Source organism: Podarcis pityusensis (assembly GCF_964106645.2).
Source record: "Podarcis pityusensis genome assembly, chromosome: 4".
Taxonomy (NCBI): Eukaryota; Metazoa; Chordata; class Lepidosauria; order Squamata; family Lacertidae; genus Podarcis; species Podarcis pityusensis.
In genome coordinates this window covers 98,174,277-98,192,271 of record NC_138027.1, presented here as the reverse complement: position 1 = coordinate 98,192,271, position 17,995 = coordinate 98,174,277, and the positions used below count along the sequence as shown (strand labels likewise).

The following is a 17,995-nucleotide window of genomic DNA, read 5'->3' as shown; positions in this document are numbered from 1 at the left end:
CGCCCGTTGTTCGGTCCCTGCTCCTGCCAACCTAGCAGTTCGAAAGCACGTCAAAGTGCAAGTAGATAAATAGGTACCACTCCGGCGGACAGGTAAACGGCGTTTCTGTGTGCTGCTCCGGTTTGCCAGAAGCGGCTTAGTCATACTGGCCACATGACCTGGAAGCTGTACGCCGGCTCCCTTGGCCAATAAAGCGAGATGAGTGCCGCAACCCCAGAGTCGGTCACGACTGGACCTAGTGGTCAGGGGTCCCTTTACCCTTTACCTTTTAAGGCCTCCAAAATTTCAAAAATAAGATTAGGGACAATCCTGTGCATTTTTTATTCCTCATATCAACATCCATTATCTTGGTGACCTCTCACTGAAACACAACCTGCTGAAAGCTCACCTTGGCCTTCTGTAGGTCACATTCATTGACTCTGAAACTCCTCCCTAGCTGTGGCTTCTGAAGCAACATCTTTTAATAAACTGATTCTAACTGTTTTCTTAATAGTTTAGGGCAGCTTAACTGCTCGATCAAGCTTTGTTTTGCAACGGATATGATTGTACTTGTGAAAAAACCGCAGTTCAAACACATACCCCATTTACTCTCTGGATAAACAGTTTTTTGGGGTTGGAGGAAAAGAGGCTCCTGGACTTTCAATGCACATGCGCACACTAAACATTTTCCAAAAAGCATCCCCAAAGGCAAAGCTGAGAGGAAACAGGGACAGCATTTTACCAGGGATAAACAGGAGCTGCTTGCACTAAATAAGGACAATTCGTCTGTGATTGGTTACTCCCTCCGCCCCCAAATATGGCCACATCATCGTCCATAAGCTACCAGTTCTCATGATCTGTGTGGGATGAAGCAGAAATGCCTCTTTGCTTTCTGGCCTCTTGGCCATTCACTTGTGTGCTGCTGATGATTTATAAGATTTCTCACCTGTCCTTCATCGTGAGGTCCCAGGGCAGGTTTGAGGTTGACTCTGTGGCCAGAAGACCTCAGTCAGTTTGGGACATAGAGCAGCAGTGCTTACCCTTCCTAAATGTACAGCGGTTGGTTCATTTAGTTGGAAACACAAGAGAAGTGCCATCTTTACTCGCAAGCTGTGTGCCTTGGCTCCCTGAAGTGAATATTTCATCTTTCAGATATGTAAGCAGAGTTGTATATGTATTTATTTATTTATATTTATCCACCAATGTGAATGCTGCCAGGCCATTTTACATGCTCTGGTGTATAGCATCTTAAATATTTCCTCCCTCTCTCTCTCTCTCTCTCTCTCTCATGCTTCTGCTTATTTCCCCAACAGAATGAAATGACTTGTATGCTTTTTTTGTAAATACGACTGTCCATGTATTTAAGCATACGATACAATCTGTGCAAGATAATTTTGAACAGAAGGTACTGCACATTTGCAATATGCCACACTAATGCAGGCACCTTCCATTTTCATTCCCTTCATTTTATTTGTGTGTTTCGTGGGGGGAGGGCTAAAAAGGGAAGGAAGGAAGGAAGGAAGGAAGGAAGGAAGGAAGGAAGGAAGGACTTGGATAATATGGAGATACATTTGAGCTGGACGAGAAGATTTGGGTCAGGAGGGAGGTTTTAAGTATGTTTCTGCCAAATCTTTGCCATTTTCTGATATCCCTGTGTAGTGAAAGTAACAGCAACACCACAAACTGGGGCAGTTTGTTCACATGACAATACACAATTCCCCCTTGATGTGTCCCTGATAATAATAATAAAAAAACCCTGCCCCCTCATAAGCTGCTATTTGCACTGGCATGGAAGTGCCGGTTCCCTCAGGGCCTCACCCGGAGGGGCCACTGGTCTTTGCGGGGCTGGTTTTCACCCGCCCCAACTTTGGCATGGTGGGAGGAGGTGCTTCAGCCCCACCTTGCCACAACAACTGCTGAGGACGTGCCTGCATGGCCCTCTGACCCATTATGGGGGTGTGAAGTGGCAGAACTTGGGAGCAGATATGAGGGAGAACTTCTTCCCTATGCTCTGTTCTCTGGGGCCTCTGCAGCAGTCAGTGCTGGACTTCCACCCTCCCTTCTTCAATTTTTGTTTACTGGCTGCCTGGTGGTGAGGAGGCATGCCCTTGCTGGACCTTGCTCTTTAGCGCTTAGTTGGAGCAAACGTCCATTCAGGTTTTCTGCAGATTGCCGTTTGTTCCTATTCAACTTTAAAGAGGAGGTTTTTGCAGGGGGCAGAAAAGGGGATATGTGATGGCCTGGGAATCTGATTCAGAAGCTGAACCTGAGGAGTCCGAGCCTGTACAGGAGTCCCCGCCTCCAGGGCCGGCTGAGCCGGGACAGGGGCTTGAATCTGAAGGGCCTGCACCTGTGCCGGGTCCTCAGGAGCAGACACCAGATGTATCCACTCTGGCTCCGGAGGTGATTGAGGACCCATTGCCTGCAGATGCGCATCTCCCAGCCCTGTCAGGAGAAGGTGAAGCTGCCCCTGGGTCCAGTAACCCTCCAGCCTCTCCTGAGATGCAGAGGCTCAGGGCAGAGAGGCGGAGGGAACTGGGTTCTCTCAGGAGGAGTGCTCGCCTTAAGGCCAGGAGAGGCGGGTCACCTGTGGGCCGGGACCACCCCTGGCCTCAGAGGAGATAAAGGCCAGTCAGCCCGGTCGCAGGTTGCGGGAGCAACGTCCTTGAAGAGCTTTTCTGCCACCACCCAGACCTGTTCTTCCGGAGTTCCTGACCACGCCCGGCTTCTTGCTTTGGACCCCGCTTCCCCCTTAGTGGACAGTCTCCAGACCCTCGACCCAGGACCGGACTCTGACCATGCCTCACGGTAACCCCACCCTACCCCGGGTCCTGCACAGGATAATTGGACATGGAGCTGTAAAGCATGGACCATGCCCGGAAAAAGCGGAGGAAAAGTAAGTGTGGGTAAGCCCTAAGTTAGAGCCAGCAATTCCAATAGGTCTACTCTGAGTAAAACATTTGATAGAAAGGAGGGGAAAACACCACCCAGGACTACCTTGCAGTGATACGTAACCCCAAAATTGCACCCACTGATATTCTAAGGAAATTCTAATGCACTGAGAAAAATGCGGAAAACTTGAAGCCTCCTTTGCAGGGGAAGAAAGGTTACAAGAAATAGGATAGGTTTCAACATAACAAGGAAGGTGCAGCAAGCTTGTTTTCTCCTTCTCTGGAGGGTAGGACTCAAAACGATGGCTTCAAGTTACAAGAAAGGAGATTTCTATTAAACATAAGGAAGAACTATCTAGCTGTAAGAGCTGTTTGACAGTTGAACGGACTCCCATGAGAGATGGTGGACTCTCCTTCCTTGGAAGTTTTTGAGCAGAGGTTAGATGGCCACCTGTCAAGTATGCTTTAGTTGAGATTCCTCCATGGCAGGGCTTTAGACTAGATGACCCTCTACAATTCTATGATTTTATTACAGTGGTACCTTGAGTTAAGTACTTAGTTCATTCTGGAGGTCCGTTCTTAACCTAAAACTGTTCTTAACCTGAAGCACCACTTTAGCTAATGGGGACTCTCACTGCCACCGCGCCACCGCCACATGATTTCTGTTCTCATCCTGAAGCAAAGTTCTTAACCTGAGGTAATATTTCTGGGTTAGCGGAGTCTGTAACCCGAAGCATCTGTAACCACTGTACCACTGTATTAGTTTTCCTCGCCTCTTTCCCCCCTGCTGGTTGATGCTTCCTGGTTTTGTAGTTCATTTCCTGCTCCTGCTTTGAGCCATGGGTGGAGCCCATCAGAAGCTAAAATTTGTTAGGTTTGGGAAACCCATTTCTGCTTCTCTAACAGAACATGGATTTATCCCCCAGCTCATGGACCACCTTAGACAAGTGAGTGGGACCACCACTCAGTCAAATTTCAAATGAACTTTGTAACCTCATTCTTGAAATCTTTTTTGAAGATGCGCTTCCAAGGAGAGCACTGGGAGTGTGCCTTCCCAGAAACTCTCTGTAGCTGCAGATCAGCTGGTTGTTGGTTTCAGTGAGGCCTTTGAAGGCTCTGCAGTGGGAGAAATGCTTCTTTAAAAGGAGCACTTTCCCCTCTGCTGAGAAGCAGCTGCAAGAGGTGTTTGGGATACAAACTGCTTTCCTAGAAATAATCTTTCTCAAATACTTCAGTTTTAACAGAGCATGTATTTTCCCCTCTCCTCTCCATGGAAAGCAGCTTGTATTTAAAGCACTGGAAGAAGGCCTTTGAATCTAAGTTGTTTCCTGCAATCCCCCCAGCATGAGTTTTTATTTGCACTGGCGGCCAGAAAATTAAGAGCTAAATTTGTGGCTCAGCTCTGACTGTTCTCCTCTCTTGATACGGCTTATAGCTAACCAAATAAAATTATTACCTGCCTACCACCAGTTCCAAAGGGGAGCTCCCTAGCGCAGCTGATCCCAGCTTGTTGCCAGCGTCTCAGTTCAGCGGGGCTCTCTTCGAGCACCAAAAAACCAAGTTTGCACTGTGCTTTGAAGCCCCGGCAATCAGCTGATATTCAGAGACTAGCTTTGCAGCCAGTGCTGACCCTCTTACAAACAGTGCCTGCAAACCCCATTTTGGCCCAGTCACGGCTGTAGCTACCCCACACTGCCTGTCATATATGGGCATGGTGAGTGTGGCTTGGCCAAAGTGGCCTGGCAGGCCAAATGAGTAGACACTGGTGGGCCTAATCAGGCATGTGGGCTGGATGTTCCCCACTCTGACGTATAGGATTGCGCTGTTAAATCTTGAGATCCCCTGAAGAGTATAATGGCTCTGAAGCCAATGTGTTCCATGCTTCCTTTTCCAGTGCAAGTGCTCTTTCTGTCAGGTGAAATGCTAGTAGATTTCAGAAAAGGAAAGGGGAAAAAGCCTAGGCTGACCTTTATCATGTGCAGCTTGTACGGCAGATTTGGCAAGCCAGCAAACATCATTTTTGGTTTTATGGCAGTGGTGTTTTAAATAGTAAGAGATTTGGAGGAAATGGGGTGGGGAGGAAAAGGAGAGAGGGAGAGAAGGAACAACTGACCCCTGCTCAGCATTTACTTAAGCAGAATTGGCATTAATAGAGTATTCTGTCAAAAATTCAAGTTCAGGAAAATGGATTGCTTTGTCCGTAGCAGCCGCTATCTTAGCAGATTGCACTGTCACCGCTTCATGCAGAGAGCATTGCAACACCATTAGTGGACATAAATAATGCACAAGCTCTTATGTGGTACTCAGCTAAGTGCATGGAAACCTTGGGCTCCCGTTGTCAGAAATTCAATGGATTAGTACCTAGATTTATTTTAAGTCTGTAAAGCACTTTGTTCTTGACAGCGTTCAAAGTAGAAAGAGTGCTATCCTGAATGTGCATCTTAATACTGTCACTCCTGTCTTGTAAGAGCAGATGATATATAGCCTGCAATACAGCTTTTTAATATTTAAAACTTTTCACTCGGCAGATGCAAATGTATAGATATTAATAGAGATCTACAGCTGCTTTATTGATCTGGAAATGCAAAGGGGGGGGGAGGGGAGCCGGTAAGGTAGGATCTGTTAAAAGAACTGTAGCATTTACAGATTTCTCAAATATATAATGTTATGCAAATTGCAACCATAATGATTTATTCTCTTTCGATGTGCCCTGATGACAGAATCATCTGAAATATCACATGCAAATCTCCACTACTGCACAAATGACACCGGCTTCAGTTCTAAGTCTTGCATTGGTATAATGCCCTTGTATCTTTGCATTTATGCCTTGGTGTATCGATAAGGCTGTGTCTGGCTGACAACATTACAAAATATATAGCTTATCCAAAGCCCTCAAGGTCCCCAGTACACGGGCACATTTCTTGTGCAAGCCCAGGTTCTCCATTCATTTCCCTCCTGATTCATGTCCTCTCTCACAACTCCTTCATGGCGAACACTTCTTTTCTTTCAAATCTGAAACCCACCTTTTCTGTGAAATCCCCAACAAGAAACAAAGAAGACATGTAGATGCATTTGTCAGTGTTCATCCCTTTCTACCTGTTCCTTTGCCTCTGTTATCCTTTGCTTCTGTTACCTTTGGCTGGGTCTAGACATAGCAAAGAAGCGTTTCAGTTTAAAGCATTGCAAATTTAAACAGGGAAAACAGGTCAAGAAAAACGGGACTCCACATCGCCATCTGGTGGCACAACGTTGCATCACATATACAACACATGTCAATCGCTTTTTCTTTACCAGTCTGAGTCCTTTGTTTACCCTGTCTCCACTCTCAAACCTATCTCTTACAAACCACAGATGAGAAAGTAAATCTGTGTCTGGGCTGTACCACTTCAGGCCATAGGTGGGGTCTCACGTGACTGACTGCTGCCTCGTAGAAAAGCAAAATCCCACCCCATTACTTATGGGGTGCGTGCTACTTTCATAGTGGGTGTTTTAATTTTATATGGTGTGCATAGTTTTGTGTGCGTGTTTGTATGAAGGAATCTTCCACCACATCCACACCATAGCATATCTAGAGGACTTTTACAGTCCCGGCTTCTCCAAAAGAACCTTGGGAACTGTAGTTTTCCCTTCACAGTGCTACAGTTCACAGCACCCCTAACAAACCAGGGTTCTTTGTGGAGGAGAGCTTTAAATGTATGGTGTGACCCGTTAACTGAAAATTTACAGTCTTGGCAAGTCTACCACATCCCCAGAGGACTATTCCACACCCTCCAACATTTCTCTGATGAAAATAGGGACATCCCATTCCATAATGATATTTTTACTATTTATACCCCACACATCTTTCTGGGTTTCCCCAGCCACTATGGGCAGCTTGGCAACATATATAAAAACATAATAAAACAATAAACATTTTAAAAATCTTCCCTATACAGGATTACCTTCAGACCGCTCAGGAGTGGGATAACTCCTTACCCTCCAACATTTCTCCAGTGAAAATAGGGACATTCTAAGGAAAAGTGGGACATTCTGGGATCAAATCAGAAACCGGGGCAGCTTCTTTAAACCAGGGAAGTCCATGGAAAATAGGGACACTTGGAAGGTCTGCTGTTCAGGCACACATATGCACCATCGATTACTACCTGGCTGAAGCCTGCAGTACCTGCAGTACTCATGATAATAATAATAATAATAATAATAATAATAATAATAATAATAATAATTTATTTATACCCCGCCCATCTGGGCAGCTTCCAACTGAATATTAAAAACAATACAGCACATGAAGGCATCCGGAAGAATTTTGAATCTTGATCACTGAAGGCTGCTCACTTCAGACTGCCAGACTCCAACACATGGAAAGGAGTGACCAGGTAAGGTAAAGGACCCCTGGATGGCTAAATCCAGTCAAAGGCGGCTCTGGGGTTGCGGCGCTCATCTCGCTTTCAGGCTGAGGGAGCCAGCGTTTGTCCACAGAGAGCTTTCCGGGTCATGTGGCCAGCAGGACTAAACCACTTCTGGCATAACAGAACCAGGATAGGACAGAAGGAGTGGATCCAGTGACCATGGCCTTGCTCTCCCCCCCAAATGGGGCTTTGTTGTTTATGAGATCCAGACCTCAGTCAGAAGGCAGCTTAACTAGTGTCTCTCAAAATTACTCATCAGAAGGGAAGTGTTAGCTGCCCTGGAAGAAAAGGGGGTGAGGTGACTAATTGCAGGTCCTCTTCCATGCCTCCCCCCCAAAAAAACATGTTCTGACTAGGAGCCTGCTCAGCAATATTGAATAGCAAGTCTCACGATAACACTTTAATCAAATTGCAAAAGCAAACTTATACCTAAACATGCCTATCTCCAGGAGTGTTGCTGAACATTAAATGGAACCACAATTTTTGCTTTTTAAAAATCAGAACGTTTGATATATGTTCAAGAAATTGTTCTGCCACGGTGCAGCAATCGTTCCATGGGCCTTTTTCTCTCCCCTCCCCCCCCCCCTTCTGGCCTCTGGATGTGCTGGAGAGTTAAGCACGATAATCCCCCATGCGTTTGAGAGGATAACAGCCCCCTTTGTGTAGATTAAATGCAGTTTTCTATTGACACCGGGGTGGTAATGCAAGAACAGCAATATCTCATGTGAAGGTCAATCTTTCACAATGCCACTAAGACATAAAATCTTCATTTGAAATAATAACAGTTACCTTTTCCCTTTGGCTGCATGCTCCATGAATTTCCACAGAAGTCATTGAACCAGCAGGCAATGAAGTATTCATTACTGAACCCTACAATATCAAAGTCACAATATGTGCGTCATTAATGCCCATTGGGAGGGGGGGTGTTTGAAACATACTAAGGATATATCAAAGTATGCACACGATAACCTTCACAAATAATGTATGTGGCCGTTATCTTCAAACGAGTTAATCTGCAGCACGTAAATTTAAACGGCTGGCGTTCCTAAACACATTTACTTGGAAGTAAGTCTCGTGGATTTCTTTGAGGATTTTGTTTCAAATAGATGTTATAGCATGCATTCTTCTGCACATTACTGGGACTAAGGGAACACTACAGCCTTTCTTTTCATGAGACTGAAGTGTTTGTCCCCTTGATTTCAACCGGCCTGGTTCACACATACACATATTTCACTTGCTTTCTCTAAACTGAGAGGAATGGGCACCTGTGAACTAACTCCACTTAAAAGGACCACATTTCAGGCGTTAAGAGTAGTAGGCCGGCAGGACTTAATTTTGCACTCATTATGTATTAATAACTACCCCTAAGAGCTGGTTATTGCTATTTATTATATAGTTTAACAATGCCTAAAATAAATCATGGTCTCTGACTTTTGGCTTTACATGGGGAAGTTGTTTCTTTAATACACTCTGCACATGTTCTGTTTTTTTATTACAACATCCTTTCCAAGACTTCATTCCTGTCACAGGAAACATTCCGAGTTGAGCCCTTGTTGAAGGCAAGCTTGTAGTAAGGCACAGCACCAATGCCGTGAATGAAGAGCAAATAATTGTAAGGTGGGGAAATAACCCCTTTTGTTAAGTTGGCTTACTATAGTTAGAGACCCTGGGCCTTAGTTGTGTTTTGTACTAAAATAAAACATTAAGTTTACTTAGAAAGAAGTAGTATGCACCTGAATGGGACGCAGGTGGTGCTGTGGGTTAACTTGCCAATCAGAAGGTTGGTGGTTCGAATCCCCGCGACGGGGTGAGCTCCCATTGCTCGGTCCCTGGTCCTGCCAACCTAGCAGTTCGAAAGCACATCAAAGTGCAAGTAGACAAATAGGTACCGCTCCAGCAGGAAAGTAAATGGCGTTTCTGTGTGCTGCTCTGGTTCGCCAGAAGCAACTTAGTCATGCTGGCCACATGACTGTACGCTGGCTCCCTCGGCCAATAAAGTGAGATGAGCGCCGCAACCCCAGAGTCGGTCACGACTGGATACTAAAGGTAAAGGGTAAAGGGGACCCCTGACCATTAGGTCAGGGGTCCCCTTTACCCTTTACCTTTAGTATGCACCTGAGAACACCTCTGACTCTATTAGAACAAAGGTGTGTAACTATTTGGAGGAAGAAAAACTGTTTGTGAAAATTAGCAGAATTTCTCAGAAACACTTTGTGTACCTTTAAGTTGCCACCTTAAATGGAAAGTTGAGACAAGATGTTCAGGAGAAATGGATAAGCAATTGTGAGGGAACAAAGGGAATTTCAGTGACAGTAGATTAATTTCCCATAAACGTCATCTAACATTTGAGTAGAATTTGTAGAACCTGGTCAGGTAAAATGATAACAAGATAACAGCTTAAATAATTTTAATAAGATTAGTGACATTTCTCCACACCCAGTTCTTTTTATGCAAGTGTGCCAGGCACTGGAATGCAAGTGCTAATTTAAGCCATCATACTGAATTGGTGGGCAACCTGGGTCCCCAACCTGATGTTCTTTGGCTCCTGACTCCCTAAAACTCCAACCAGCATGGTTACATGGTCAGGGATGATGGGTGCCAGAATCCAACATCTGTAGGATCACAGGTTGCCACCCCTGCTCTACTGCCAAAGCAGGAAATGAGAGAAAGGGACAGGATATATTTTTGACCTCTTAAACAGCATGGCATGGTAATACAGTATCTAGTGTTGGACAGTATTTCTGATCACATATTCCGCCTGCTAGTGACATACTTTGCTTGTCTTATCCATCACTTACTTGCTCTGCTTGAATTGACCAAGCAAGAACCTTCAAATTTGTTTCAAAATGTTGCTTTAGGGGAAATTCAGTGGCAACTCTGATTTCCCAGGTAGGAAGCCCAGCTACTAGACCTGTTTTGTCCAATGACCTGACATTGGTGTGTGGCCAATCAATAGCAGCCTTTCCACTGGCCTGTAGAGAATACAAAACTAAGAAGCATCATATGCCTTCATCTCTGCTCTGAATTTAAAGTGTAATTTATCTCCAAGTTTATTTCTGCACCATTTGGACAGGGTTGTTTTTTTGTTGTTTCTTTGTTTGTTTTTGATCAAGCAGTTTATAAATCTTATAAATAATAGGATCTTCAGCAGAGAGAGACTTTTGTGGGTTCCCTTGCCATCTGAAGCAAGGTTTGTGGGTACCAGGCAGAGGACCTTCTCATACTCAAAGTATGGAATGTTCCCCCTAGAACAGGGATGGGGAACCATCAGCCAGCCTGCCAGGGAGTCCAATTTGGTCCATGAAGCCATTTCCCCCAATCCATACCCAACCACTGATATCACTGGTGATGTCAACTGATGGGCAGGAACTTCTCCTTTAAGCGAGCAGGTGAGTGAAAGAACAAAGGAGTGTGTACAATGCAGCCTTCTATCTCTTGTCCCCCACAACCCACTTGAAGAACCACGGAGCCGCTTCAAAGAGTGCCTTTGCCAAGTGTTTTAAGACAGGCTGCTTGGACAGGAGCGTGGAGACTGAAAGCGTTTTTGCAAAATGGCTGTTTGAAATGGCCTCCCCCCACCTTCAAACAGCTCTTCTGCAAAGCACATTCACACAGCCCTCCGCCCACTCATGTCTGAGGTTCCAGCAGCTAACATGAGAACACAGGGGCTGCCTTAAATCCCTTTGCAAACAGCAAAAGGGCTTTGAAGCCATTGCAGGTTTCCAAGTGCTCTACAGCCAACTGGCTATCCAGCGCTTGGAAACCCTGTACATTTTGAAATATGTGTAGGGTCTCCCAGCTGTCTATCATGTGATATCATAATGTCCAATCGGGCCCACTAGATTGATCCTGATAAGGATCAGGCCCATGGAGCGAAAAAGGTTCCCCACCCCTGCAATAAACACATGCCCACCTGTCATCTATTTTGTTGACCATTCAGTGCCAGAAAACTGTTTCTTTTCACAGGCCTTTGTATTTTATTTTATACCTACTGATTGCTTTTATTTGGCTTTTGAGCTCTTGCTGCCTTTTTTAGTTTTATAATATTTTATTTTCCGTTTCTTGTAAGCTACCCTGGAAATTTATATGGAAGGTGTAGAAATGTCCATAATATATAAATCAAATAATAAAAATGGTCCAGATATTTTTCCATAGAAACTGCCAAACCTCTTGATTGCAATAATGGACTCATTTTTCCTTATCCAAAGCAATGGATTTGTTAATGGGCAAAGAAGGAACTCAATTACCACTGCACATTTACTTGCTTATTTTCTTAAAAGGGAGAAACCAAATTCTAAACCTCTGTGGAAGAAACTTCTGAGAAACATTCCCTGTGAATCCTACTCAGTGCTGGGGAAAATACAGTTTACACAATCAGAGATGCACCTTCTTTGCTAATACAACTTTTCCAGCATTACTTCATATCTGCCACCCATTTTGCAAGCATTTGAAATAGGTCTTGGGCAGTGCTATTTTTCTTAAAGAAGAGGTGCCGGAACTTATCATGAACACTTCCTTTATTCTCTTTTCATACAAATTAAAAGGTTTTAAGACAGGTGTTCAGATACAGATTTTGCTGTTGGCATGCTTAGTGTCAATCTACACAAAGTGTATTTGCTGTGTCAGGAAGATTTTGGACATCACATGGCAAGGCAAAGTCTCAAACAAAGATGTGCTCTCCCAAGTCCACATTCCCAGCGTGTTCACACTCCTGTCTCAGTGGCGTCTACGCTGGCTTAGTGATGTCCACAGAATGGACGATGGCAGGAGCCCCAAGGAAGTGCTTTATGAGGAGCTGGCTTCAGGCACCAGGCTTGATCAACTCTAATAATAATAATAATAATAATAATAATAATAATAATAATTTATTATTTATACCCCGCCCATCTGGCTGAGTTTCCCCAGCCACTCTGGGCGGCTCCCAATCAAATGTTAAAAACAGTACAGCATTAAATATTAAAAACTTCCCTAAACAGGGCTGGCTTCAGATGTCTTTTAAAGATAGGATAGCTGCTTATTTCCTTCACATCTGAAGGGAGGGCTTTCCACAGGTCGGGCACCACTACCGAGAAGGCCCTCTGTCTGGTTCCCTGTAACCTCACTTCTTGCAATGAGGGAACCGCCAGAAGGCCCTCGGCACTGGACCTCAGTGTCCAGGCTGAACGATGGAGGTGGAAACGCTCCTTCAGGTATACAGTATATATATATATATATATATATATATATATATATATATATATATCATACTTTATGTTATAAAGATGTCTGTAAACATGACATAAAGGCTGGCAACATTAACACCACCATATGGGAATCCCTTGCAGATGACCACAGTCAGTCAGGTCATGTAGACACAGCAGAGACCAGAGGAGGAATGACTGCTGGGAGGATCACAGAGAGAAGAAACACCATGGTGTATCTGTAACAGCAAAACCGGACACCTTCATCTGCCCCAACTGCAATGAAACATGTCTCTCCTGTATCAGTCTCTGCAACAGGTGCTGTAACTCTCCAACAGTTTGCCTTTCCCCCAACTGCGCAGTCTTCCATTGTCTCTCAAGACAGACGGATGCCAGCAACAAGAAGGACGTGAAAGAAAATAAGACCTAGCAGTAAATTAGAATGGATCTGGATTACAGGGTTTCCAGATAAAACATTACAGGACACGTCACAATCAAACACAAACACTTCTGAATTCCACTGTGCTCTTTCATTGAAATTCTGAGGAAAGCTCTGTAGGTGCGGGTTGTCCAGTGCTTAAGTGTCTGGATGAGGCCCATACAATTTATGGCCCGTACATTTACCATGGAGATTTTGCAACTGCAATTTAAGATACTTCATAGCCCAATTTTTCTCCACTACGTTAATGTGCCATTTGGGGAATATTATTAAAACAAGATGGCATGCTTGTGATTTGTGACATCACTTTTTAGAGTCTAATCCACAACCCGGTTAATGCTTGTATTATGATGATTTAGCCCAATTGGCACCAGTGTTTATGTCTCTGTGACACAATTATCTTAAATCCAACTATTCTGGTTTATCTGGCTTGGGAATTAGGTTGCTGAACCCTGAATGAACAGTTAAGAACCATCGTATAGTGCATCATGCTGGGTTTAAAGCCAGGTTTTCAGTTTAATATGATTTACACATTTTATTGTTATTTTAGTAACAAATTGTGAGATGGAAATCATACCTTGTCCCGTCTTGTGGGGTTTGCACATTTAAAAAATTACACATTTAAAACAATAGGTGGCGCTTTTCCCCTTCAATGATTGCTTTTTATCAGTTACTTGTGCTACTGGCAATGGGTATTCACGGGGATTTTTGAATATTTGGCATAAAGATACAAAATAATAATAATAATAATAATAATAATAATAATAATAATAATATATTTTTGTCATACTTTTAAATTCACTCTGCTGAGTGGAAAGGCTATTTTTCAGCACTGTCTCCCTCTCTTTACAGTGTACTTTTATAATGTACTGTTAATTCACTGTTAAGATTACAAATAACAGGACTTTTGCAAATTATTGCCCAGCCCTTTTGGAGGCTGTACAGTGACAACAAATTAGCACCATGCCATTATAAAACCCTGAAGGTCTCAAGGGGCAAGTGAGCAACGTGGAGTGTGCATATATATTGTTATTAACCCTGAAACCATTTTCCAGATCCAGTTCTACACGCACAAAATTCCGCTTGACTTTGCCAACCCCACAGGAGCAGAGTGACCACATATGCATGGCCAAAAAACAAGAACTCCATCATGAGAGGGAGGAAAGAGGACACAGATTTGAAGGGGGTAAGCAGCAAATGCTTATATATAATCATAGATAAAAATTTAGTTGCAAGCCACCCCTGTCTCCAAGCAGCACTGACTCCAGAGGTACCAAACAATTACCCAGCAGTCCTGTTTCTTTCGGAATTAGGGACAGTGGAGACTGAATACCCTCCCAGTGTCCCTATTTTCCAGGGACGATCCTGGAATTATGAAAGCCATCCTGGAATGTCCTCGTCACCTGGCGAGCCACATCTGGGGTGCTGACTCAGTGTCAATCATTGTGCCCAAAGCAAAGCCCAAATGGCAGGGAGGTATTCTTATTAGCAACAGCTGCAGCTCGGACTTTGGTGGCAAAGGGGTGGAAGGAAGAAGAAGTCCCGACAATAACTGATTGGCATAACAAGCTACAAGAGAGACAGTTAAAAACAAAAATTTATGGAAAAGTGGGATAGATATAAGATATATGTTCAAAAACACAGCAAAGGTTCGCTATCTATGCTAGCATTTGATTGACGTTGGAGAGAGACAGAGTTGAGAAATAAGACCAAGGGTTCATATTGATATAAGACTGTATTAGACAAAATGTAAAGAAATACAGTGGTACCTCGGGATGCAAACAGGATCCGTTCCGGAGCCCCGTTCACATCCTGAAGCGAATGCAACTGGCATCTGCGTGTCTGTGCGTGCGCAGGTCACATTTCGTCGCTTCTGCGCATGCGTGTGAAGTGATTTTGACCGTCTGCACATGCGCGCGCGGCAAAACCCAGAAGTAACGTGCTCCGTTACTTCCGGGTCGCCGCGGAGCGCAACCCGAAAATACTTAACTTGAAGCACATTTATCCCAAGGTATGACTGTATACAATAATAAGAGTACATTCAATTGTAAAAAAGGAATATACAACGGGATAGACAGGAAGTCCAAAGTGTTGGTACAGATATGACTTTGGAATAGTTTTTTGTCCTTGTTTCTTTTCCTTTCCTTTTTTGTTATCTTTAGGTATATAAACTCTGTATATAAATTGTGTATACATGTTGAAAATTATATGATAATAAGCATTGTATTGTAATATGATATTCTTTACCGATGTAACATAAGAACGTTAATAAATAAATAAAATGGCCAAAAAAAAAAAAAAAAAGGCACTTATCAGCGCTAGATCGAGCACTTTTTAGATCCAGACTTTGCTGCACTGTTCTGACACCCATTTCTGCCTTCAAATATTCACACAGGGGTGCCACCTGAAGCAGATCACTTCACCCTGCTCTATGGCAGGGCTGCCCCTTTCTACTGGATCTCAGAGATAGGAGATCTCATGTTGCATCTTTAGGCCTGGAGATGCAGCAAGGTAGGCCTGCAGTAGATGGTACAGGACTTGAGTGTGTGCTTAGTCTGATTGTAACAGGTCCCCTAATTCTGCAGCCTCTGGAGTGGCAACCTTCAGATGTTTCTCAAGGATGCTGTCTTCCTTAGCTTCAGTCCATGGCGTGGTCGGTCCTCTTCATTCTTCAAGGATGTGTGTCGTACATCTAGTTCTGTGGCTGGGAGCAAGTTGGTTCTCGCAGCTTGGATGTATCCATAATGTTCTCAGCCACTCTGGTTTCTGAGAAGTATAGAAAGCCTTGTCTTGCTATATGTGGCTCTTGTAGACAAGGTAAACCAAACTACAATCTTCCATAACTTTAAAAAGTTAAATCAAATCACTCCAAAATCATCTTCCAGTATGAACTCATTTACATGTTTTCTTGATGTCGTAAATAACAACATCTTATTTTATATTTACACAATAGTCTGCATAACTATTATTTTAGCAAGGTTACTGCATTGGGTGATTTGACTAATATTAAATATGTATGAATTTTCCATGCTGTTCCCTAGAGGCCTTCGGAAACAATATGCATTTCAATAGACTGATAAGCAAAGTTTAAATGTAAAGACAAAGCCCTTAAGAATCCTGCATCTTTGGCTCTTTTGGTTTAATTGTTAACCTCTAATTTTCACCTCAAATAAACATTTAATAAAGAATTATTACTGTAGGGTTTGCAAAGTTAAGTAAATTAATTGTAATCCCCCCCACACACAACAGACTAACAGTTCTGCATCTGCCTTGATAAATATGACATGATTGATCTTAAGAGTATTGACTTTTTACAACCCCATTCATGCTGATGAACTAAAAAATTTTCCATGAAGCTGTCCAAGAAAACTATTTACTGTAGCTTTAAAATCTAAAATCTTTCCAACTGTGGCTTTAAACTGAGGTTACTGGCAGCATTGGCTGCAAATAAATTGTGATTAACATATTAACAACATTAAGTCAATTATATGATACAGAGAAACTATTGTTGTTCTATATTACTTGTAGTTATCTCCCAATGTACACCAGAAGGATCATGGATGGCCTGTTAACACAGCTTATTTGGCTATTAACAACATTACTTAGACTTTTCTTCAACTTGGTGGCTGCTTCTGTATCAACAGTGTGTGGTTTTAGCTGCTTTGAACACTCAGCGTAGCTCTCCCGCAGCATCATAGACCTGGAGGAAGATGTTTTGCTGATGGGGAAATACCGTATTTTTTGCTCTATAAGACTCACTTTTTCCCTCCTAAAAAGTAAGGGGAAATGTGTGTGTGTCTTATGGAGTGAATGCAGGCTGCGCGGCTATCCCAGAAGCCAGAACAGAAAGAGGGATTGCTGCTTTCACTGCGCAGCGATCCTTCTTGCTGTTCTGCCTTCTGAGATTCAGAATATTTTTTTCTTGTTTTCCTCCTCCAAAAACTAGGTGCGTCTTGTGGTCTGGTGCGTCTTATAGAGCGAAAAATACAGTAATTTTTCGCACCAGGCAAAATGTACCCTAATAAGGAAGGCAAAACACTTCCTCCATTTCCTGTTAAGAAGACTATTACAGACATCAGATAGGGGCTTTTTCTCTTCACCCCTCTCCTCCTCATTTTCCTTAAAAGCCTGAATAAGAGTTCTGGATAACTCAAAACCTTCATGACTTTTTATTTGGGCCTATTAATAGCTTTGCTCCTTGGAGCCTCCATGGAAGCTGTGGCCAGAAGTGCCTTTGTAAAACTTCAGCTAGTGTCCCAGCTGCGTGTTTCCCTGGATGAGGTAGGTCTGCCTTCTGTCACGTACCGTATTTTTCGCTCTATAAGACTCACCGGACCACAAGACGCACCTAGTTTTTGGAGGAGGAAAACAAGAAAAAAAATATTCTGAATCTCAGAAGCCAGAACAGCAAGAGGGATTGCTGCACAGTGAAAGCAGTAATCCCTCTTGCTGTTCTGGCTTCTGGGATAGCTGCGCAGCCTGCATTCGCTCCATAAGATGCACACACATTTCCCCTTACTTTTTAGGAAGGAAAAGGTGAGTCTTATAGAGCAAAAAATACGGTATGCTTTGAGCATAACCTAGGGTTGCCATATTTCAAGAAGTAAAAATCCGGAAACAGTTGCTGAGCTCTTTTGTTGTTGTTGTTTTTGTTTTGCAAACGTCCGAAATTGTTGAGCTTCCACCAGGGAACACATAAGATATCCCAGACAATTACTATTACATTCCAGCTGATATGGTGACCCTAGCATAACCAGCTTAGATTACTGCAGCACACGCTATATGGAGCTACTTTGAGTAGCATTTGTCAACCTCAGCTATTGCAAAATTGGATTGCAATTCAAAATGCCAGTCGTTGCCTGTAAAGCCCTGAATGGTTTGGAGCCAGGATATTTGAAGGGCTGCCTACTCCCACATGGATGTGCCCAGCCTCTGTATCCTTTTACAGCTCTATCCTAGATCCAGAAAACAAACACGATTAACTTCCAATTGCTTGTAAACAGACATGTGCAACAACCAGTAGCCCTGGAAGAGGATAGACAACTCCTTCAAATACCACATCACCTAGTTCAATTGGGCCCAGAAGAGGTTAATAACTAA

General features: G+C 43.4%; 1 long non-coding RNA gene across 1 annotated transcript; it reads left to right on the top strand.

Annotated features, from left to right (window-relative positions):
- Positions 1-1,106: 1,106 nt before the first annotated feature.
- LOC308476000 lies at positions 1,107-14,064 on the top strand. Its single transcript, XR_013985628.1, has 3 exons — positions 1,107-1,135; positions 12,601-12,774; positions 13,951-14,064. It is a non-coding gene; the product is annotated as an uncharacterized lncRNA (long non-coding RNA).
- The last annotated feature ends 3,931 nt before the right edge of the window (positions 14,065-17,995 follow it).